Below are 25,282 nucleotides of genomic sequence, written 5' to 3' on the forward strand. Positions count from 1 at the left end.
CGACTCTTCTTTATGAGTAAATAAAAGTTCTATTATATTATATTATGTTTTAAATTCTGGATAACTATCTGTGTTAGCTCCATGCTAGCACGCTGCCTTCTATCAACATCAACCTGCATTTTCATCAAATTACCTTCTTAAAGTTTTTTTTTTTAAGTTTCTTTATGATATCTGCCATTAAAAATATATTTTTCTTAGCTTATCGTCAACACTTTCATCTTCAATGAGAACATTAATCTTAATTGACGAAAATTTGAACTAGAGTTTGACGCAAAAAAAAATCAATCGTATCGCATGAATATATTCTCTAGTTATTTTGATTATTACAAAATGATTAATATATGTATTATATGAACACTGCCATTAAGCTTCTCCACCTATTCCATCCTGCCTTCACTCTCTTCTTCGCCTCTAAACTAGGGGAAATCATGTGCTGTGTCTTAAATCGCATACTTCTCTTAGTATACTAGAAGTTAGTATGCATCAGGATAGTGTACATACTAACTAGTACGCAAATTCTCCACAGATAGTATGTCTCAAATCAAACACTGCCGTGTTAGTACGCCAATTTAGTGTGTATAGCGCCATAATTTCGCATACTAAGAATTGAGACGCACTTACGCACTAAAAATACTAACTTTGAGTACGCAAGTATGCGATTTGAGACAGCAATGATGTGCAGCTGACTTCCTTGAAACATTTGTGTCACAGCAGTTGCTGGTTCAAATCCCCGTCAGATGATGGATGACATCTTCGTGTCGACAGTTTGTGTTAAAGAAAAATGATTAAATAGATATTTTCATTCCTTACTCTTCATCACAAGATTGCAATCACGATGATGTGAATAGAATGTTAATGGGATTTGAATTTTTTTTCATTTTTTTTCTTCTTCTCCTCACTGCCTCATCAGCAGTCTTCATCGAAAACGATGGTGCACACGAGGGCGGCGCTTCAATCAAATCATATTTCTGGCAGCAATCTCACATGAGAGGCTCCGAACAACGGGCTTTTGTGCCCACATCGTAGCTGACCCACTCCGTCTCGTCTGACCTCACGCCGCCTCCCAGGAAGAAAAAAAAAATGGCTTCCATTTATGTGGACAAAGCTGGAAGACCAGTGTGTGTGTGTGTGTCCACCTGTTCATGCCTGGTAATCACATTTTCAAAGCCTTGTCAATCAAACTAGGCCGTTGTAATCACTTCAATTTTGCCCTTTAAATAAGAAATAAACAGACTTGAGGAGGGAGGAGGGGCAGATTACTGCCAAAGCATAGCCATTTTTCATGAGAATAGTTTCCTCCAGACGATATACAGTATATGGGTCACTGAAAAATGGTGTTTTCCACTGCTGGACTGACCCCAATAGTTAATGCTTCTGGAAAATTGGCCCAAATTATTTGCGCCCCATGTCTGTCGAGACAAACACCAAGGCGGCTTCTTTGTGAAACCCTGATGGGCTCCGCAGATGCTCTCGGGGAAGTTCTGTTTTGACTGCAGGGACGCTCCTCTGGGACTCGGAGCCCTTTGGAGGACCTCGGTACGTTTCCACCACAGGCACCGAATAAACCGCACAGCCCTGTTTTTGAAGTGCAGTCGTTTCTAAACACTGGATTCTGGGTTGTGGTCCAGCTACATGGAGCAGTTACGGTCTGGAAAGAACCTTTTTTTTTTTTTTTTTAGTTGAGTTGCGCTTGTTTTAATTTTGGCACGAGAACATGGACTTAGAGAAGTCACATGAATTAAAAACAAGCCCAGGCTTTTAGCGGCTTTGCTCTGAGGCTTTTTTTGGATAAAAAATAAATAAATAAATCAGTAAGAAAACAAGTTAAAGCGTTAACAACCATTCATGTTATTTCAATAATCCCATTTAAATTTCCCAAAAATAAACGTTTATTAACATCTACTTTGTATCAAATATACTTATTAGAATGTAAATATTAATAGTTGAAAATTTAATATTTATTTCTTCATTATAATAAATGTCATTAAAATACGTTTTAAAAAAAAAATTAAACATACAATTGGTCTTTTTTCTTTCTTTCTTATTATTATTTTCCTTCTTAATACGGTATGATAGGTCATAAAAGAGCGGCGTTCGGTAGTTGTATCGAACGTATACAATCCTGACATCTAGTGGCGATGTTTAGAAGTTGAATTTCTTAACTATAAAAAAAAATGCAAAAGAAACTACACACAATTAAGTATTTATAGTATATATATAATTTTAATTATGTTAAAAAAATAAATCGATAGATGTGATTTGGGGGATTCAGAAGTCGTATTATTTATCGATCGAGGGACACATTTATCACTTTTTCAGCTATATTATTATTATTTTTTAAAAAAGGAGCCAATCTCGTTTTCCCTCCATCAATGTGTGTTGATGTTTTATCCTGGAATTCACAGCAAGGAGATCATCTTATTGTCAGCATTTGTCTGTCTGTCTGTCGAGTATTTTGCAATTAAATTAAAAAAAAAAAAAAGAAGGTTGAAAACAAGATAAACAACATATAATTTCTATTTCCTGTGTTCTTGAATACCATCTGAACTTTTTGTCATAGAATTTTCAACATTTTAATGTCATAGGGATGATTAACCGAGGTGCAAACCAGGGTTAAGTATTAAAAAATAAAAACCAGATTTGGCCCGAAAATTCCAGTAAAATGCTAAGTGAAATCCCCCCACCAAAAAAAAACATTTCCAAAACTTGCATGGTATACCCCCTCCCGCCCCCAACAGAGTTGGTATCACCCACTGACCCCACTGATGATGTCACCCAGGTGTTAAAAGCAGGAAATAATCAATGAATAACCTTTTGCCACCTGGAACACATGGTGAGTAAATGTTCGCTCCTTCAATTAAAACTGCAAATAACATTTACATTTAAGTGATGTGTGTTGTGGACTCGACAAGTTTGTCAAAATAAAATTAAATGATCACATAAAATTACAATTTAATGTGTTACCAGTTGTCAGAATATGTATAGAAATGAGCACCTTGGTGGAGGTCTGCTCTCTCAAAGTGCTTTTCTATTTTAATCCCCCCCCACAATAACAAGTCTTTAAGTGCATTTTCTATATTTCACTGAGCTAATCCGTAACCTCCGGATGTAATCCTTGGGTTCACAAATCCTTTGTAAGAAACTCCTACATACAACTAGGAAGACATTTCTAATGCGAAAGTAGAAAACCTGAGCCCATGGAGAACCTCAGCAATGCAACATCTTATATTGGAATATATTGAATTTTAGAAGCAACAAACTATTTCCACCACATTTCCTCTCCTGCCTGATTGATCTCATGTTTGCACATGTTGTGCATCTTCGCCATCCATCTGGTGAAAGCTGCTGACATTCATGAACATTCATTTTCTAAGCTGGGAAACTACGGAAACGACGTCCAAGAATTCTTGTTTGACTCAAATTGATGGTTTGCTCGCGGCACGCTGGAACGCCACTAGACGGAATGTGATATTTATTTAGAGCGATATGTTTGGTTAGTTTTAATCTAAACGGGCATTTGTTTTGGGTAACAAGTGCCATCTGCGTCTTGTTAGAGTAACTTCCAGTTATGTCTAGATTTACCCAAACAAATGATGCGGAGTGACATGTTTACTCACAATCCTGCCATCGCAGTGATATCTTTCTGAGTCTTGAATATTAAAAAAGGGGATATAGTGGGTGAAGCAACATTTGTTGTAAAGAATAAGTAATGAAAATGGTGAGCTTTTTAAAGTAGAGTATGTGTTTTTCTCTTCTGACTTCTGGAGCTAACGGTTGTTTTATTCCTGGTCTTCTCTCTGGCTGTAGGACCTAGCAAACACATTTGCGATCTCATAATGGTACCCGTAGATGTACTGCGAAAACCAACTTCAGTGTAAAATAATTCAAATATTTTCTTAGCTTGCTGTGTTTCTAAGACATTCAGCAATATTTTCCCAACTTTTAATTTGTTGATTAAGTGTTTTATGTCTTATTTTCATCGTGTTTCCTAATACTTTGACACAATAAATAGCTGACTTATTTCCCGCTAAAAATACCTTTTGAGGAAAATATTATTTCATTTTGGGTGTAAAATCGAGAAACGTCCATGCTGCATTCAAAGACTCTTCACAAATAGGGGATAAAGTTAATAATGCTTCCTTTACATGTCAAATATCAGGACATTATGACATACATTTGCCATGTTTAGCTAGCTGTGCTAATTTAGCTAATAGCTAATTAGCTAGTTTTCCTTCTTACTTACCCTAAATCCTGTCCTTCCTTACTTTTCATTATGGACCCCAGGAAACACTTTTATAAAGGAACAACAAATTCAACTCACAGTCGTAGACCTTCCTTTTTAAACTCATGGTCCTAGGGCCAATTCCAATTATTTAAGTCATTTTATGTGGCCCACCTAGATAGTTGTCAAAATCCAAGTAGATTTATGTACATGTTGATTTTGGCGATCAATACAGATGGAGATACGAAACGTTTTTTTTCTGCCCCAAAACCTCAACTGATAAAAGACTTTGGTGTAATGTAGTTTGACCATTTTGTTCCTTTGAAACCCCTTTTGAATTAAGTGGTGTTCGGATGTTTTGGATCACAATCTTTGTAAGAAAGTTATGGGGCACCATTTGTTGTAGTGAAACACTGCCATGCTTTTTGTACCTACAATAAACAACTCTTCATATAGGTACCTTCCTTTTTATACCCCTAACTATCAAAGGTATAAAAAGTAGTGACAGGCTAATGAGGCTTCATGAGGCAGTGTTTTTAGAGCCCAGTAGGTGGTGCCCTCGGTTTAAAACTTATCCCTAATAAAAAAGTAGTTATTTAAATTGTATTTCTCTTAACAAAGCATCATGAACGCACCACAGGTTTTTTAGGCACTTCATTAATCAACCAGGTTAAAGTGAGCTCAGGCATTGGCTATAGACTCAGAGTAGAGCCACTACTGACTAAAATATGACGGTGGGAACTTCTGTCCGAGACATGAAGTCATCCGAGCTCAGATCTGAGTTCATTAAACAGTTATTTTGAGACTCATTCTCCTCTCTAACCTCCTTCCTCTCCCGAGATTACACGTATCATGCAACTCAATTAACTTCAGCCCCGGATCGGTTTCGATTTTATGCACCTCAGGGGAGCCACACTTCTGTCGTACACCAGTGAAAGTTTTTTGTGTTCCACCAGGCTTTTCCAATTAACACTAATAGCCTGGCTGTGTAACAATCCCGCCTCTTAAACACAACTGTTGGTGTGTATGAAGAGCACACACTCGGAGGGAGTGGGGACTTGATTTCTTTGGCCGCTTACCAAACACATACACAGATGTTGTTTTGATTCTGCCATGAGACTTGTATTGTTGCCTAACAGATGTGTGCCACTTTTCTCCGCCTTCTGTGACACTTCGCTACCAAATAAAGGCTCATTTCGGGGAAATAAATCTGTCGTAAAGAAAAGACGCTTCATGAAAAGGTGTCCTTTTTTCGGAGGCCACTAGATGGCGCTCTCTGCTCTGGATTTCAAAATCTATTTCATTAAAACCACAATTTTAAAATCGATAGTTCCACATACAGAGCTCAGTAAATGAGTCAGTATTATATAAATTGCAGAAACAAATCCAAAATAAAGTTCTTAAACGCAATTATTTTAAATTTTTACCATTTTGTGACTAAGTATCCAGCCAGTAGATGGCGGTATTGCTCGAACGGATTAACGCGTCACGCCACACATGCGCAGTAGAGTTGATCGTTGTTTCCTTTGAAACCAACACGTTTTCTCCCTCAGTTTAGTTTTTTAATTTAATCCAATGAGATTAAAATGCTCACATATAATCTTGGTGTTAAATCTAAGTGAGTCTTATTTTAAAGTAGTCAACGGTTCAGTTATTAAAGTTATCGCCACATAGAAAGTGTGTAAGTGAATCATGTGGTGTTGTCAATATGACTAATTTTGTAACTTTGTATGTTTGTGATTAAAAGGCAATTTTTAAACTATATTTTGTTTGGGATAAATTTTATTGTATTATGTCATGGAAAATGTGGACATTTTATTTTTACCTGCTCATAAATATTATATTTTGTATACATTTTTGAGTATAGTCGATCCTCCTTTTTCTAAACTCCACAGATGATCACGTTACACATTTAAACCCATATTAAAGATTTAAAAACATTTCAAGACATCACAAAAAAACGATAGAAAATGGTTTGATATTGTTTTTGATCATTTTGAAAAAGATTTTAGTCAATTTAATTTCACCATTTTGACCTTTTTACTTTTATGTAACGCTGATTATGATTTATTTTGTTAGTTTGCTTATATTTACAGTTAAAAGTTTACATTGTTTTATAATTAAAATATAATAATTAAAATCAAAAGCTTGGTTTTGTATCGTTATCGATAAATCTATGAACGTTAAGGTAAAAGTACAACCGAGCATATTTGTCTGATACAATCTCTGAACACTAGATGGCGCCAGTATCTTTAAACCGAACTCTCTCCTCGGGCAATTATTATTCATATGGTTTGATCAAACTTGGAATCAAAGTCAACTATTTAGTTAAAAAAAAAAAGAAGGCACTCATCAATCGTGTCAAATTCAACGATTACTATCCTGGGTGTTCATTTATGTTGGATGTGTGTTTATTTAATGTCTTCAATCCAAGGTTTTATTGTTGTTTGGAGTTTTTAGATTTTTTTTTTATACATTAAAAACAAGATTTGTTGTTATTTCTGTTTATTTACTCCACTAGCACTGTTGTTTTCATCTACATTTTTTCAGATAATTTGTATTTACTTTTAGTAGTTTGTTTTTTTTAAATAGAAAACATCATTGTGCAAATGTTTTATTATCAATAAACATATTTGTTAAAAAAGATCAAATACTGTAAAAAAAAAAAAAAGAATAGAAAATGAGTATCCTAAAAATAAAATGGCTGTGAGTGACCCCTTTAATCACCAGCGACCTCTAAAAGCAGAACGTGACCGACCGCCGCAGCACAATGAAGGCATCACCGTCCACTGTCTTCCCTCGCATTCCTTTATATTCCACGACTAAACTGCTGCGAACGTTCGCCTTTATCAAGCATTGGCCAATTATCTGGTCAGTAAACAGTCTAATCAGAGCCTCAAGATGACGGCGTAAATTGGAAAGTGGTCTTGTGCGCTTGTCTCTGCGATTCACCCTCTTTTGTCAATACCCAATTATCTTCTCCGTAGCATTTCCCACTGATAGCGCACGACTTGAAACGGCATCTGCGCCGCATTGTTTTTTAATTGCAGCCATTCACACTAACCTGACGCATTGATCGCGCATTAACGGCTTCAACCCCCGACGCCAAAAAAAAAGTTGGCTCCTCGGTATCTCTCGCACGTTGCACGAAACCGCCGTGGCCTCCACCATTTGTCAACTGTCAGTAAATGGCTTAACATGGCAATAAAGCGACAGTAGAAGCGCGTTCATCGGGCCTGACATCAGTATTGTGTTGGTAAAAAGCTGCTCGTAAAAAAACAGCTGTATTGACTCCGGGCTCTGGATGATGCATCGACTTTCTGATGTGCCTGAACACTAAAACTCAAACAGTAATTGGAAATGCAGTCGTCCGAGGGGCCAGAGGCGTTGTTTGCCGTGATGTTTGCGATCATTACATCTGCTATATGTCTGACCTGGAAATTATATTTACACAACTGCTTCACTCCAGATAAATGGTTTTGGGTGTGTGTGTGTTCTCTTTAAAAACTCATAAACTACAATGTCTGTAGACTTATTTTGGACTTTTAACTTTTGCTTAACCATGCTTCCCCCCTGATTTTTATTTTGTTTTCCTATTATGCTACACTTTTCAGTGACTAGAAAAAGTTGCCAGGTTTAATTAAATCAGTAGATCGGCCGAACGTTATAGAGCAGAATGCCATCTAATGGACTTTCACAATACAGACACTGTATCATGATACAGTGTCTTAGTTTTTAGATGTCTCTCCAAGTTAAATAATGAGGCCAGGTTTCATTGAATTATAAGATTGGAGCCAAAGATTATAAAGCAGAGAGTGCCATCTACTGGTCTTTGAAAATTTAGTGTCTTAATTATGATAGTTTCTTCACTAAACTGCAAAATCACTAGTGTTCAAACCTGTCCATCACTTTTCCTACTGTTAGTTGCTCAAATATAGTTGATATTCTCAAGAGTTATTCTTTTTTTTATTTTACCCCCCAAGCTTATATTTAATGTTACAATTGAATACATTAGTTTCATACTTTCATATTTTACAGCATTATTCCATAACAGATAAAAGCCAATAGACCATGTATTTTCCATATTTTGACAACCAGTATGACATGAAATATTTTTTCAACCCAATATATTTTTATTTGACAAAAAAATTGCTTTTTTACCATTTGAAATAATATTGCTAGCAATAAACCGAATGTAACGGCAAGGGGCGGTAGAAATCATGTCATGATACAGTGTCTTTACTTTAAAAGGCCACTAGATGTAGCCTGTCTCCACCTTGAGGTCCTTCTTTAACATTGTGACTCTGGCTGATATATCAGCACTGGTGAGCAAGATGAAACCGTCTTGCTCATCCGACATCCTTCCTTGTATGCTTTTTATTAAAGTTAAAAATGTTTTCCTTAGTTTAGAGATTTTTCTCTGTTGAAGGAAACCGTTTCTGGTCAGTTTTCTGCAGTTTTGTACTACAGACATGTCTTTTTCAAATGTAACACCCAGGTTTCTCAGGCTCAGTTTAACAGTCACTCAAGTTCTTGCTCCTGGAACCTTATAAAATGAATTTTCTTTGTTTTGAACAACTGTTCTAATGAAACGTTACGTAATTTTCTAAGTGATGGCGCCACCTACTGACCTCTAAACACCATGACACTGCTTCATCAGCCCATCACTCGCTTATGGCAACACTTTAAAAAATACAAGAAATAATGTGGATATAATGTAGAATTGTTTTATCTACTATATTTGCAAAACGATATTGAATAAAAAAAAACCCTCTGGGTTACGGCTGTCGGATAATAAAGAGTAAGCAGACCTGTTATGTTAGTATCTTATCATTTATCATAGTTGGTGCAAGGGTTTAGGGTATTGTATGTTTAACTTTTTCCAGATAAAAAAAAAATGGTCAAAAGTGCCACATGGGTTTTTAAAACGGTAAACACAAATAATTGATGCTTTATGGATTTTACAAACTTAATCTTCTATAAATGTGCAGTTCATTAGCTTAATGTTAGATTAATCCTTCTCCCAAACAAATAAATAAATCTGCCATTAAGACCAGATGATAAAAGCACCTCTGAAGAGAGAGAGGGTAAGATTTCCTTCGTCCCGTTATTCTCCTCATAACACCATTTACTTGCGGGTCAGCGAGGGAGTCTCTCTTTCTTGCTTCTTGGAAACATGTTTCCCCACAAAGGAGTCGACGATTGCGGCTTCACGCATTTGTTTTTATTACTTTTCCCGGATCATCTTCATCTCGTAAACATCGACCGAGAATTAATTTTCAATCATGATGTTCGCCCTGTGAAAAGCTTTAAGTCATCCGCAACAATGAATCACTCCAGCCTGAGCTAAATTGCCTGAATGAAGTCGTGTGGGAGAGGTAATTAGGTGGAATGGGCTTCACAGAAGGAGAGGATACAAGCTAAAGGAAGAGGGATCAAAACACAGACTCACTTTGGATAAAACCACTCAAGTGTTTGAGTGTTTACTTCAGCTAAAAGCTGAGCACAGGTGAATATTCACCGTTGCTATTATCAGAGAGAAAAAAAAAACTAGTCAGACATTTTAATCTTCTACTTATTGGGATTTATTAAAGTAGTTTTCAATTGATTTTTATACATGCTTTATGAGTTTCACTCTTATCTGTTATGAATGGTTGTTAGTCTTAAGGGTGAAGACGGAGTGAATCGGGCTATAAAACAAGTTTCTTGCATTTGTCTTGTTCGCAAAGTTTTCAAAAACTGTTTTATTTGTAAAAACCCCAATAGAAATGAATCCTTTAACTTTTTGGTGTTAATTCGCTCAGCGACAAAAACGTCGGTGTATTTTTAACAAAATCCTCGTCTAATCAACACCTTTGACTTGCCTCGTAGAAACACTTTTGACGACTAACATTCAAGTGTAAGTGCAGCGTTGAAAAAGGGGATGGGACCAGCGATGTCCCGATCCAGATTTCATAGTTCTCAAGTTCCATCTGGATCCAAGTTTTGAAGAATTATTCACTGACTTCATTCTCATAACTGCAACAGCAAACTACATATCCTTACTTACAGTGTCACAATTTGTGGTGGACATTTTGAGCTCTGTAGGACCCCTAGACCAGGAGTCCCTATACTTGTTTACAATATGGACTGGTTTAATGTCTCCATTATTTTTCACGGACCGGCCTACAGATAAAACCGTAAAAAGGCACAACCTGCAAAAACCTTATTACATAAATGCAACTTTTACCATAACGCTTAGTCAGCAAGAGCCTTAGGCTAATTCCTCTGAAAATCGAACTCCACATGGGATCTTCTTGTTTCACTCTTTTTCAATGCGTATTTTGAGTATACTTGACTAAAATAGTATCTTGACATGTCGGGAGTATATGCCTTTTTATATAAAGAAAACATGTCATAATGATAGAATTCTTGAAATATTATATGCTGTTTTTGAAGTGAAATGGATCTCAAGTATCTCTGCCAAACAGCTTAAGTGCTTTTTCTAGTTGAATGTTACTGGCTTTTAGCAACTGACACAAGAATTTTGAAAAATACAAAAGCTAATAGTTGGTGACTCCCCAAACCACCTTATAAATTTCCCGAAGGAGACCTCCTGAGGGATCAATAAAGTTTAACCTTACCTTACCTTGAAAAGGGGGCCACAAAGATTTCAATGCTATCTAGATGGCTACTTGGACAAAGATTTATTGAATTAATGAATATGTATTTTTGGCAAATTTCAATCACTTATTCTTTTATCTGGAATTTTTGGCATTGTAGCATATCCCAGCTACTTGGGGCAAGGAGTGGGGGACACCCTGGACATGCTTCCAGACAAACGCCCAAAGACGAACAACCACTCAAACACTTGGACTGATACTTAAGAGTCCTCAATCGAATTTGGAGGAAAACCAGAGTGCTCAGAGTAAACCAACATAATCTGGAGGTTTTCAGTCAATAAAAGCCGAAATAGTATTTCATGAGTGCTGAACACGAGAGATTGTTTCTTAAAAATTATATCATAGCTCTCAGAGTTCATACACATCGAAAGTTTTAAAACTGGGCTGAAAGGTTCATTTTATTTGAAAGAAGAACGGCAATAAAAAACGGCACCTTGGCGGAGGTAAAATTGTTAAATGCGACAAGTTTTTCGCGGAACTGCTGAGCCTGACCTTTTCCTTTTTCAAATATCAAGCTGAGTCAGAAATAATGTTTCCGTCCCCGTTCGTCATTCCTAGGCGATTTTTACACTGGCACAAACAAACGTTATACTTTTGCAGTAACTGGGAATATAACAAGTGTTGCTGACACTCGCCCACAAAGGCAGCGCTCAGACAATGGCAGACACAATGGGCGCGAGTGAACTCTGCGAAGCTGTGATGTGATTAGACTTGTTAATTGGAATGGAAGCTCAGTGCCACCTGCGGCAGGAAAGAGTGTCAGTTTGTGGTCAACTCTGCAGAAAGAGACTGTTTAATTGTTTTCGGTTTCCAGGCACGGATGACGAAAGGAAGAAAGTTTCAAAACTGCAATCCCTCCTGGCTTTTAAAAGACATTCTGATCCGTTTGTTGGCTTTATCGACTTTCGAGCGCCGATTCAATTTACATTCCGTTTGTATAAAGACGAACATTATTGGAGTAATGGCCGCCATTTAAAGCACGATTTGACTTCATTTGAAGACATAAGAATGCAAATGGTGAGACGAGAGATATTGGGGAAAATATTTCACTTGTCAGACGAAAGGTGTTTCGAGAAGTGTCCGTGTCACTGTGAATTAAAACTGACCAGGTACTGTCACCCCAGAGCTTTCTTTTCCACCGCATTAGCATATCTGAAAGCTTAGCATCGGAGCTTCATCCCTTCATACTCACAAGTCACCCTGAATATTAATGCTCTGGCGCTTTATATGAAGATGCCCTTGTTGAGGATCTTTCCCGTCAGCCTGCACCGTAGAGAGAACTTTAGAAGAAACCACAGGAAGAAAGAAGCTGATCGTACGAAGGCTTGTGGACAGTTGAGCAAAGATCTAAATGTGTTTGATTAGGAAACTGTAGGAAATTATTGTATTAATCCTGACACGAGCTTATTCCCATATCCCTTTAAGCAAAAATCAACCTTATAGATTTACCAAAATCCTGCTCTGGAATCATAAATTCCGTCCATGCGATTGGGATGAGGCGCTCCAGGCAAAGAACCTTGAGCATTATGCTAAAACTCTGCTTTGACTCAGCATCTTTTTTTTCACCCTCCTGTGAGGCGCTTAAGTTAAGATGTAACTACACAAGTGACTTCTTACAAACGTCTTACTTGGAGCAGAGATAGTGGGACTGACCGCCTCAGCCAAGGCAAAAGAACACACACACACATGTACAAATGAACACATAATGCAATACACACAGAAAACCCAAAACGCACACAGCACACACACAGAAAACGCACACAGCACACGCACAGATAACAGGCGCACAAAATATTGTTTTTCGAAGCCTGATTTATTTATTAGTCCAGTATTTGCCTTTTTGTATTTAGAAAAATAAGAAAAAAAAATCCTAAGAGTTTACTTGTCTCCGTTATTGAACGCCCCAAATTTTTACACAATTGTATACTGTCAAAGATTTGTCATGTGGAGTTTTATTGGCATTCCAATAACGATACACTTGTATACGGTGTTTGTAAACCACTTTTGGTGGGATTTTTTTTATCAGCAATCAATGTCAATTATAATTAACACTTTTTATTGGCAACACTTTATTTAGATTGAGTCTAGTCCTATTTATGTTACACAACATGGTATTTCTCCACTTGTACTATATCATTGGGCCACAATTGCAGTCCAAAAAACGGACCGAGATAACGGGATACGACGATAAGTCCAAGGCCAATAGTCTTGATGGTCTTGTTCTTAAAGGTCTAAGTCCATAAGGAAGTTGTATAGTTAGAAGGTGCCGTTAAGTCAACGGCACAAACGCGAAGAAAAAGCTACCTGTCTAAGAAGAAGAGACTGTGTTTGATACGTTTTTCTGTTAAGGTGAACACCACACTTCTAATATCCTGTGCACCGATCGTAGAGATACACCAAGCTGCCAGAAGTTCACCACAAACTGATGAGTCTTTGCAGCATTAAATTGTACTTCCTTATCCTCACAGCAGATTATGGATCTCTCCTCTGTACTCATCCATGTCTCATATTCTCCCGGGAGCTTCTGAAGGTGCTTTCCAGTTAGTCCACCCGGCCTGACCTGCACTACAAAAACCATATTCTCTTTAGATTCATTGTCAATCACTCGTTGCTTGCAGCCCAGCGGCAAGGACGGAACATGCTCATGAAGTTAACCATTGTCCATTTAATTTGGGTTTCGTTCTTCATGTCATAAAGTGAGCTACAGCAGAGGTCCCCAACTTTTTTTGTTCTGCGGATTGGTTCAATTTCAGAATTCTATTCATGGACTGACTATTGGATAGGAAAAAAAATACAACCAAATGACCTGCAAAAAAATACAATTAATTAAAAAAAAACTATCTCACCATAACGCTGAATCAGCAAGTGCTCTGGACTGGTAACCACAAGACGTTTATGTATTTGCATTTATGTATATTTAATTGTACATTAAATATACATGGATGTACGATGGTGTTTTGCATGCGTGTCCCTAGAGACTTTGTCCCAATGTGTTTAAGCATTATTTCGATGAAACCGAAGTTTTGTTTCTAAAAGTTTGTTTTAGTCAAGAGTTACTAGTGACAAGAAGATTAAGATCTAGGGGTTGTGGACGTCTGAGCTATAGCACCATTCCTTAAAAAAATGGAACAAACCCTCGGATCCCATCCTGGTCCCATCGCTGTTTTCAACGCTGCACTTACACTTGAACATGTGACTTTTTCTGAACTGAATGTTTAACATGTATTTTTAATTTGTTAATTCAGAACCTGTACTACCTTTATAATCCATTTGACCCCTTTTCCCGGCAACTTTTCCCAAGAGTAAGAAGCATAACAAAAACTTGATCCAACTCCTACTTCTGAAAAGCAAACTGATTTTATAGCTCTAAAAAAAGGGCATGAAAAAGCAGTCTTGCATCCCTCGTGCCACAGTACACAGTAAATCTTACGCTGTGAGTGTTGGGAAAACAAACGCCCTCCCTTTTTTTTTATTTATTTTTTTAAATGTGTTCTGTAGTCGTCTCTGCCCTCACCACACTTCCTTACTGTTCTCAGAGTTCATTCTTGGAAAACCTTGACGTTCAGTGGTGAGCCGTGACAGCGAGGTGGGGGGGGGCTCCCATACCGCCGTTTCATTTCCAGACAGATATAGATTTCATAATGGATAAACATTGGCTGCCTGTCTGCTTCATTTCCTTCTAATAGGATAAATCTGTTGACTCTTCTCTTTTCTGTGATGCAGCTTAAAACAATAGTGCCGACATCAGTCTCCCACAGCATGTTGACTTCTCTTCGTCGAGAGCTGCAATATATCTCGAGTTTATTACAAGTTTTAAAACCCTTTCTTACTCTTGCTTGTCGGTTGTTTTATTTTTAACACCCAGTCTCGTCCACCTGCCTGGAGGAGAATCTGGATTTTTTATTGTTAGCTGAGGTGTATGATCTGTTTTTTTTTATGCTGGGTAGTTTGTCAGTTCTTTCCCTGATAAACTCATATTTGGTTAGGAATTGGTGGAATTCTAGCGAGGTTAAATAGTGATGTTCTGATCAGATGTTTTTCTTATTTAGAATGGTAGGCCACTGGGCCATTTGTGGCCGTGGAGCGGGTAACATCCGGTCCACATCCTCTTTTATAAACTGTATGTGTTAACTCGTCAATACAAAATACACTTAAAAAAATGTTTTAGTTTCTAGAATGTTGTACCCATCTGTTCCTGAAACAATCCTCAAAATGTTGAAGTCTTCCACTCCAAGATGCAGTAAGTCTCATCATGACCATGTTTTGAACTTATTACTTTATAAAGTTCTCATCCGTCTGATATCCTGGCGAATGAGGGGTTACGAGAGCAGAGTCCATTATTACGTAATAATGGTCTTCACTCCACTTTGTTTATACAACGAGTCCTGCTGTGATTGGTCAAGCATCAAGGAGACCTCTCCTTGATGCTTGACCAATCACAGCAGAGTGGGTGTGGTTATGGTAAAGGTTTTCAGTGGGCGGGGCTTAAGCATTTTTTCATTCCCCACAGTAACGTCACTGGCCTTGCTCTTGCGACAATGGCTACATTAACTTTTACCAAGAATACGATTAATTAAGAATTTACGGACTTCCAGGTGAGAATACCTTCACCATTAAATCTATTTGGATCAACTAGTTCCACTGCTCACTGTCTACATAAGCACATAGAAATTCATATTTTCAACCTAAGATGCTACAAAAGTCTCTTGTTGGGGCCCAAATCCAGAGTTGCCAAAAGTTGGTTTTGAACCCATAACCTTGCTTCCTACGAGGTTTGAACTTTTCCGCTATATCCAAACGGCCGACTCTGATTCCAGCAATCTTGCTTTGCTGATTGGCTTTATTAATAGAATATTACATTCACTCAATGGGTGATTGACTGTTTGTAATTAATGAAAACTCTCTCCTTGGACGTCTCCAATCTAGTCGGTGTGAAAGGAAATTGGCTCCAACCGGGAGTTGATGCCCGCAATTGAACCCAGAGTTTATAAATTCTAGCAAATTATTGACCATTTCCCAGCAACCCCCCACCTACTCCACAATCCCCCACCTGCCATTCACGCTTTTTCCCATCATTTCCACGGATTTAGAATCTTCCACCCCGACTGGGGAATCTTCTGCCTGCCAACCATTTTCCCAGCAGTCTTTGCAGAGGGTATTTGGCACACAGCAGTTAGCTTGCCTTCTCCCTTCTTCCCCATATAGACATCTGGATGGTCCGAATAGACTGCGGGGTATATTAAATGTCTTTGTGATGAAAGGTTCATTGATTTCCCACAATGCATCATTTGGGGTTTTGTTATTTGGAAACAAAAGTTAGAAAGAAATGCAAAATAAACGTCCATTTTTCAACATCTTTAGATGTTTATTCTGTAGTCAAATGTGGTTAAAAAAAGGCATTTAAGCCAATAAACCCATACCTTCACTTGGCCGTCCCTTTCAGATCCATATTATTCTTTGTTTGTTTTTTTTACTCTATATTTTTGTTTTACATGGACCTGATCTATTTTAAATAACAAATTATAGATATGCGATCATTGGTATGGCAGGTGACAGAACTCCTGCAAAACAAACACAGTAGCCTAATACAATAATGGGAGCATTACTGTGGTCTCCTTCTCCAGCACAGAGTGACTTCAAATTCAAACTTCAAATGATTCGCAGATCCAGATGGTAATACAGAGAACATCCAAAATGTAATTAACACTTTGGTGTACCATTAAAAACCTTTCCTTAAATTGTATTTATATGCGGTCCTCTTAGCCTTAATCTGTGAAGAGATGATTCATTGGATTAATAGGAATGAAGATGATACTCATATCTCAATATTCCTCTAATACCAATAAATGATAAACAATAATAATATTTAAATAAGACATTTCCATTTGACAAACAAAACCAAAAAACGTAAAACTTGATAAATGCTTCACAAAGCAGTAGTTGCCCCCATTTTACATTGTGTTCTCCTCAGTAGCTCCAAAAGATGTGACAAGTCTTTCTTTCTGAGATATTCCAAAAAAGGTCCCATATATTTTAAAAACCTTTTCCTGTAATGTACAAGTGATCTTTTCATATGGAAACATGACAGTCCTGTCTTACAATTTTAACCAACAACACACCATACTCAATAAGCATCAACTGCTTCTGTAAAAAGCTTCAGGTATCCATTATTGTCTTGGTCGCTGGTTCTGCCCCGAAGATAATTTGGAGAAGTTCAAATCGGTCCAGGTGTTGCTTGAGAGTAAGGAGACGTCCAACCTTCCTCAAGATAAACAGGGGAATCAATACAGCCTGGTATAATGGAAAGCTAGACAAGGTTGGCTCTCAGGAGGGTCGTCTCGCCCACCTTCTAAAAGTTGCAAGAGATTGGGGCCATCGGGCGAAAGGCAAGGTCATACTGGACAGGTCACAATATCGACATGCAACACTGTGAACAATGGGGAGTTACACTCTTCCAGAATTGAGTGAACAACTTTTATTGCCTCCACTGTGATGCATTGTTTTGTTTTTAAGTAGTGAGTCGTAAGTTAACTTGGACTCGTATTGACAATTCTGACGGTTTATATTCACGGCTTGTTTGGTTCCTTTTGTGTTCTTGAGTATACCGTCATACATTTTGGGTTTGTTGATACAAATGTATGGACAATATTAAATATTTTCTGAATATATGTAGTATTATAGGGTTTGTTTTCATCCAAAATTCAAACTGAACTCTTTCTACTCGCCTTCATCGCAGACATTTTTCAGAATAATCCTTTCTTTAAGAGTTGTTGGCAAAAGTCCATTTTTACGTAGTGACTGGAGCCAAGGTTCATCTTTGTCCAAAATTGAACACTTAAAAACATCCAAATACCTCCAAACTCTTGGTCTGTAACATCCATCTTGTATTGAAGCCTCAACATGAGAAATTGTTCCGAAAAAACTTAAACAAGTCTATATTTTAAGCTTGTTTTGAGTAGATGTTTCCAGGCCAGTTTTCACCCCCCCCCCAAAAAAAATGAAGGACTCAAAAGCATCCAAATACCTCCATACTCTTCGTCTGTAACGTCCTTCTTGTATTGAATCCTCAACATGAGAAAAACTTCCGAAACAATAAGAAACAACTCTATATTTTGAACCTTGTTTTAGCGGATGCTGCTAGTCTAGCAGCCTAAATCTTGACCCAATGTGTTTCATTGAGGGAAGACGTCAGACAGGACCTGAGAGACTGAAAACTTCTGCTACAAATGATCTTAAAATATTGACTTGATTAAGTTTTTTCAGTACTATTCCTCATGTCGAGGCTTCAATACAAGATGGACACTACAGACGAGCAGCATGGAGGTATTTGGATGTCTTTATGTGTGTAATTTGGACGAGGACAAAGACCAGTGAGTTTTAGTCACTACATTAAAATGGAAATACAATTTTTGCCCATAAAGAACAACTTACTCTGAAAATAATCCCAAAACTTGATCGACATGAGTAAAAAATGAGTGTTTGAATTTTGGGGTGAACTATCACTTTAATTCAAAAAGTTCACTGGATAATGTTGAGAATAAATCAAATTAAAAGATATCAGTTTTTGCCTCCATTTTCTTTTTTAAAAACCCCTCAATGTGAATTGACTAATTTAAAGCGTTCTTATCTACCCAAGATAGACGCACATCTGCTGACTCTGAAGTGTTCATATATCGAAGAAAACGCTATTAGGTTTTTACTTGTTGTGGCTGTCATCCACAGCTTGAGCATTTTTTAATTTCACACTCTATCAAACATTTGTTTAGAACTTGCTGTGGTAAGAAGTGCAACGTATGCTGTAAAAGCACTTTTGGGTGCGCGCACAAAAGGAATGGCAGCTGCACGATTGGGAACCGATACAGTAGACCGAGCGCAGACTACAAAGTATGACAGAGTGCAGTGGTGGCACAAACGGGTCGCTGGTCCCGAAGAAAAGCTTCATGCGAGCATTGGCATGAGAATGTTGTAAATAAAGGATTTCGGAAGAGGCCGAGAAAACGACCAGCAAAGTCCGTCCACCTTCCGCGTTGCTATTTTAAAGACTAATGGACACAAATCCTCTGCATGGAGGTCTCAGTGCTCCTTGTTATGCTTTACTCCAATTGAAGAGTAAAATGACAGTTAAAACAAATAATGCCCCATGAGCCCAATTACTGTTGTTTACAGGCGCAAGATTTGGTAGATATAGGGTGAGTCATTCAGGGGTGTGAGAGACGCAATGGATGCAAGTGACCTTAAAAAATAATTCCGGTTTCAAGCCACCCACACAGTTGGTACTGTAAAAACAAAAGGCATATTAAAAAATCCCACACAAATATTAAATCCATGCCTCGATACAGTATAAGGTCTTAAAAAGCCATGTTTTTGTCCAACCCTCTGGTTCAGTGCGAGATATTCAAGGACTAGATACATTACCAAGCATTAAAATAAATGGTTTATAGTAACCTAGTTGAAAGTAGCGACAATAGTAAAGAAGAATTACTTTATTTAAAAAATAAATAAATTGTAAAGCACATCGGTTAAATGTCAGGATACTGTTCATGGGCCGGCGTTCAAAAAAAGTAAAGATACAATGGCATGATCTGCAAAAAACTACAATTAAATCATCTCGCAATAACGCTGAATCCACAAGAGCTCTGCATTGGTTACAACAAGGTGTTTGTGTATTTGTGTCCTTATATATTTTATTGTATGCTGACGATGGTGTTCTGTATGTGTGAGTCTTCTAGCCTTTAGAGACTTTGTGCTAATGTTTGTGTTTAAGCATTATTTATATGGAATGAGGCTCTGAAACAAAAGTCTTGTTTCTAAAACGAGTTCATTTCAAGGGTCATAATTCAAAATTTTCCAAAGTTCACAGCTCCAAGAATGAACTAGTTCATAGTTGTTTTTTTTTATTTGTTGATATAGGCTCGCTTTTTTTTCTTAAATCTTCCACAGGCCATATATAACCCAAGTCAACAATATTATCAATTTTAACATAAAAAAATATATACTCAGATTCCATTTTCATCAAACTATTTAAAACAACACAGGGATTTAAATTTCAATTTGAATCAAATTTTGAACGCTAAAGTACGAGGTACTATCTATTCAGTCCAGCAGTGATGCGTTCATGGTCCTGACTTTGTCAAGTCTGTCGACTTCATGCTGCTGACCACTCACCTGCTGACCTTTTGTTTTGAAAATAATCAGTAAAGCAGTTTTTCTGTGCAGCCCATTAACAAATGTCTCACGGACCACTATAAACACCAGTATATTTTAAATATTACTTTGATTATTGGTAGAAGATTCTTTTAAATTAGAAGTCATCCATACATCAAAACTACTTAGAATTAAAAGTACCATGATCATTTGTACAAGTTAACATTGATATTCAACATTGTTTAAAGCCACATTCTAAATTGAAAACTATAAAAAAGTTGCTATTGAATTCACAAGTTTATGACCAAATTATGGGATGAGTTTGTTTTCAACCGACGCAGTGAAATGGGTTCTAAACACTAATAATTAATGACTTGATTGAACGCTGGAGATTTTTTAATGTTTAACCCTCTTCACAGCTCTCCACCAATCACTGCACTGCTGCTCCTGATAATTCCTGAAAGTACTTCATACAATATTTAACAGTGTAGTTTGTATAATAAAGCGTTGTTGCCCTCGCGCACATAAAATAAACATGACTCAAACAAAGTTCTTTGTCTATTAACCACAGCTTCTGCCACCAGACAAGGCCGTTGGTTTTAAATGACGACGCCAATAAAAGGGAGAAATATTAAAATATAAATTTTCATGCGGGGCTGCTGCCGTCGCTTCTTGCTTTAGAATAGAGAATGAGATGGACCGTCCATGAACGTTTGAGGAATTGTGACGGAAAAAGGCGAGTTTAGCTTATTAAATCGGAGGAAATTTTTGTGTAAACATTTCTTACCCATTACACAAGCTCCTACTTTTTAATGTGGTTTAAGTTCATGTTTTTTATAATCAGTGCCTCAGTCATCCTCCTCCACCGCGACATCTTCATCATCCTCCCTTTGGTTTAGGATGGGGACCATCTGCTTTAAGTTTGAGAAAAGTTGGGAAATTTTGTCTGGCAGTGGAAGATTATCTTGGTGTTCTGTTCTCGAATGTGGATATGAATGAGATTGACAGATTTGTGAAACTGCATTTATGACTGGAGTTCATGGTCGACGCTGTCAATAGACGTTCAGAAACCGAGGCTCCTTTTTTCAGTGGCAGACGCCAGAACGTATTGCTTCAAGACCTTGTTACAGCTTCTACCGAGCTGGGTCTTGAATCGTATACTTGCCAACACTAAGTATGGATCGAAGGACACTTTCTACCCTAAACGTCCGCCATCTTAGTGACGTAGACGTTGTAAACGGAAGTTGCGTCACTACCACTCAAATGGAGGCAACAAGACAAAACGTTGACAGCGACACCCCCCTTATTACCTCTTATTTATAATGATGTAAGTTTTTCATGTGATATTTCTTGATCCAAACTTGAAAAACGTTCTGCCAGCAGGTGGTGTTGGGGATAGTAATAACTGGTTAAATAGTAGTAGAAGAAGCTGTCGCGTCATTTTCGGTTAGTGCGTAGCGGCAGCGATTGAGTTGAGACATACTATCTTTTTTTCTGTCTACCAGTTCCTAAGAGTGTACATTTGACTTCTCTTTTCAGTTTTATTCGGCTTTTAATGGTAACTGAAAACGGTAGATGGTTAACCCAAAATTCACCCATTTTCTACTCTCCCTCATGTCGACCCAGGGTTGGCATTATTTTCAGAGTAATCCGTCCCTTTTAAGAGTTGTAGACAAAAATGTATGTCCATTCTAATGACTTTATCTTTGTCGAAAATGACACACTTATAACATCTGTGTAGGTACAGCGCATGCAGTCTACAGTCTACACTGGAAGCACTCACAATATTTAACCCAAGTACTACCACTTTATATCGCTTATTATTTAAACTTCTGCAACAAACGAGCTTAAATTATAGACTTCTTTTTTTTTTTTACGAAACAATTCTTGTTGAGGTTTCAATACAAGATGGAAGTTATTTAACATTTTGAAATGTCTTTTTGAACAAAAAATAAAGATGAAGACAACTGACCTTCAGTCGCTTCATTAAAATGAACGTACATTTTTAAATTTAACTCGTGAATAGAAAATGATTGAATAACCTTCAGACTTGTCTCTGCTTCTCCGGACTGGTTATGGTTATTTTGCCGGTTTGAGTTCAGGTCAGTCAATCACACAATCCTCACTAAAACTATTGTAACTCGGGTTAAACCGACATCAGTCGCCGCTTGTCTGAGCCGTCGATCTCTTAGTTCCCTGCGTTATACAAGCTTCACCACCTCCACGTAGAAGAAAATTGCTAAAAATATTTCAACAAAACAAGAAGGTCGGAGTGACCAACTCTCTTTCGTTCCAAAAAAATTCAAGGGAAGCCAATTGGTTCAGGGGATGAACTAGAACAGATGGTTAGTCTGTGGTATTCTCATATATATTACTCTGGGTGTCTGTCATGTACAGTATTAAATAATTATTCGAAAGGATTTATCAAAAAAAATAGTTTTGAAAAAAAAACATGGCAGGGTTTCTTGAGTGATGGAAGTCTGGATGTCTTGTTACCCTAACCTAGGAAAAAACTGTAAATATCAAATGGTAGATAATTTAATTTCATAATAAACTGTATTGATCAGTCTTAGTTTATGACTTAAAACACAAAATTAAAGGCAATTTGAGATCACAATGATTAACAAGATTTTTTATTTTAATTGATCATACAAAATCCATTAAAGAATACATAGATTGATCATACAGAGTAACAACACTTAAACTTTAAGTGGGAGCATCTAATTTACACAGTAATCCAACTAACTTTAAACCACTGATAATCCAGATTGTAGCGTCCAGATTATATTAAGTACTTTATGTTCTACAACAACGAGAAACCAACAAGCAACTGTAGTTTTTCTTTAATTAAGTAGTAGTAGCCGCTCATTTATCTTGTATTAGTTCTCAGTACATACCATTGATTTAACGTCCACATCAAAGCTCCATCACTGAACATGATACTTATCTTTTCAGTCCAGCTTTCACTCAGGCGTTCACCTCCTGGATCAGATTTGGCTCGATGGACTGAAATTAGCACACTCTGTTGCACATCCTCCCCATAGCTGTCAGGGAGATAATAAAAAAAAAGAAAAAAGAAGAGGGGAAACGCCACGAAAATAACTGTTAAAAGAAAAGGACCGTGGCTAAGTCTCGCTATCTGCCACATCTGACGACTCCCTGCAATGCAGCTTAAGCATATACTTATAAAAGTTATACACTCCTCTCTTGGCTCGGGAACATCTTGCTGTGCTAGTTAAACTCAAGTTTTTTTTATAGACGCGCTTCTCTTTGCTGGAGTGCACTACAGCAGTAGAGGACAAAAAAAAAACCCTCCAGTGACTTTAATTACTCCAACTGTCGTCGAAATCTTGAATTTTTCCCAAGTGTTGGAAATGGTGTTGGTGGAATATATTCGGACAAAAAGTTTTAATGCGAGTGGAAGTGGATTATTAATAGTTTGACGAGTAGTTTGGGAAAATGATATTTCTTTCACTGGAAGTTCGTTGAAACACTTGAATTCGTTATTTTATGTAACAAGGCCAGATTATTATTTATTTAAAGATCAAAGAAAAGCCTTTTTTTTTTTAATTGACGATTCCATTAATTATAATGTTGAACAAATGTTTTTAAGATATAAATCCTAATTATTTTATTAATATTCTGAACCAGATTACATTTTTTTTAATTGAACAAACAAATGTACTAGTTGAAAAATAATGCAGAAATATTTGAAAATAAAAGTTTTCTCTGAGCTACATTTTCTCAATTTGACATTAGAAATTATAGGTTTATTATTAATTGGAGATTCAAAAGATAAGAAGAAAAAACCGAGTAAGTATACTATTCCAAAAAATACTAAATCATTTTTAAACTAAATAAAAACCACCAATAAAATACATTGCATTAAATGTAATTTATTTTATTTTAACTACTTATTATTTATTTACACGTCATTTTATGGTAATGTCTCTTGTGTAATTGTAATTTATTGTATTAATCTCTAATTTCATTCATATTTTATTTAATTATTTCTGATTAGATTCAGAATTCCTTTATTTTAAACTTAAATACAGTTGAAAAAAAGTAATATTTATATGTATCTAATATGTGAACAATCATTTTTTTCCATATACTTTGTGGATAACCTTGCAGTATAAAACTTAGTCATCAACTCTCCTGGACTCTTCAAGGAACTTCACGGACTTCGCGTCCATCTTGGCATTAATTTTAAAAGCATACTTTCAAAGCACCTCCGTAACCTTTCTCCCTCATATTTTACTGCACTTCTTAAAAACCTCAAAACACATCCTTCTATGCTTCACTCCTCTTGGATCTTTCACCCGCCAGACTTCTCACTCCGGAATTCACGGGTCAGAACATTAACATAACCTTCAACTCGGATCTGAAATTTCACCTCAAACTGTGGTTCTACTCCTTCCACATCCAACATTTGTATGGATATTCTGTTTTTACTTGTTTTTTATTTTGGTAAACGGCAGACTCCATAACCCTTGTCTTATCTCAGGGCCAAGGTGACCTGAATGCCCGAAAACAAATGTTTGTTGTATCCCTTGTCGCTCTGGGTTCCCGGCTTCCAGAAATATATATCCAGTGCTGGAGGTCATTCACTGTGACCCAGAGACAACACAAGGGATACCACAAACGCATTTGTTTTCAGGCCTTTTGGTAACCTTGACCCAGAGGCAACACAAGGGATATCACAAACACTTTTTTTTTTTAGGCTGTTCAGGTTGGCTTGACCCTGAGATAACACAAGGAATACTACAAACGCATTTGTTTTCAGGCCTTTTGGTCACCTTGACCCTGAGATAACACAAGGGATACCACAAACACTTATTTTCAGGCTGTTCGGGTTGGCTTGACCCCGAGACAACACAAGAGATACCACAAACACTTATTTTCAGGCTGTTCGGGTTGGCTTGACCCAGAGACAACACAAGAGATACCACAAACACATTTGTTTTCAGGCATTTCGGGTCACCTTGACCCAGAGACAACACAAGGGATACCACAAACACTTATTTTCAGGCTGTTCGGGTTGGCTTGACCCAGAGACAACACAAGAGATACCACAAACACATTTGTTTTCAGGCATTTCGGGTCACCTTGGCCCAGGGACAACACAAGAGAAACCACAAACACATTTGTTTTCATGCCTTTTCAGGTCACCTTGACCCAGAGACAACACAAGAGAAACCACAAACACATTTGTTTTCATGCCTTTTCAGGTCACCTTGACCCAGAGACAACA

This window comes from Callionymus lyra, chromosome 17 (assembly GCF_982586985.1).
Source record: "Callionymus lyra chromosome 17, fCalLyr1.hap1.1, whole genome shotgun sequence".
NCBI classification, from domain to species: domain Eukaryota; kingdom Metazoa; phylum Chordata; class Actinopteri; order Syngnathiformes; family Callionymidae; genus Callionymus; species Callionymus lyra.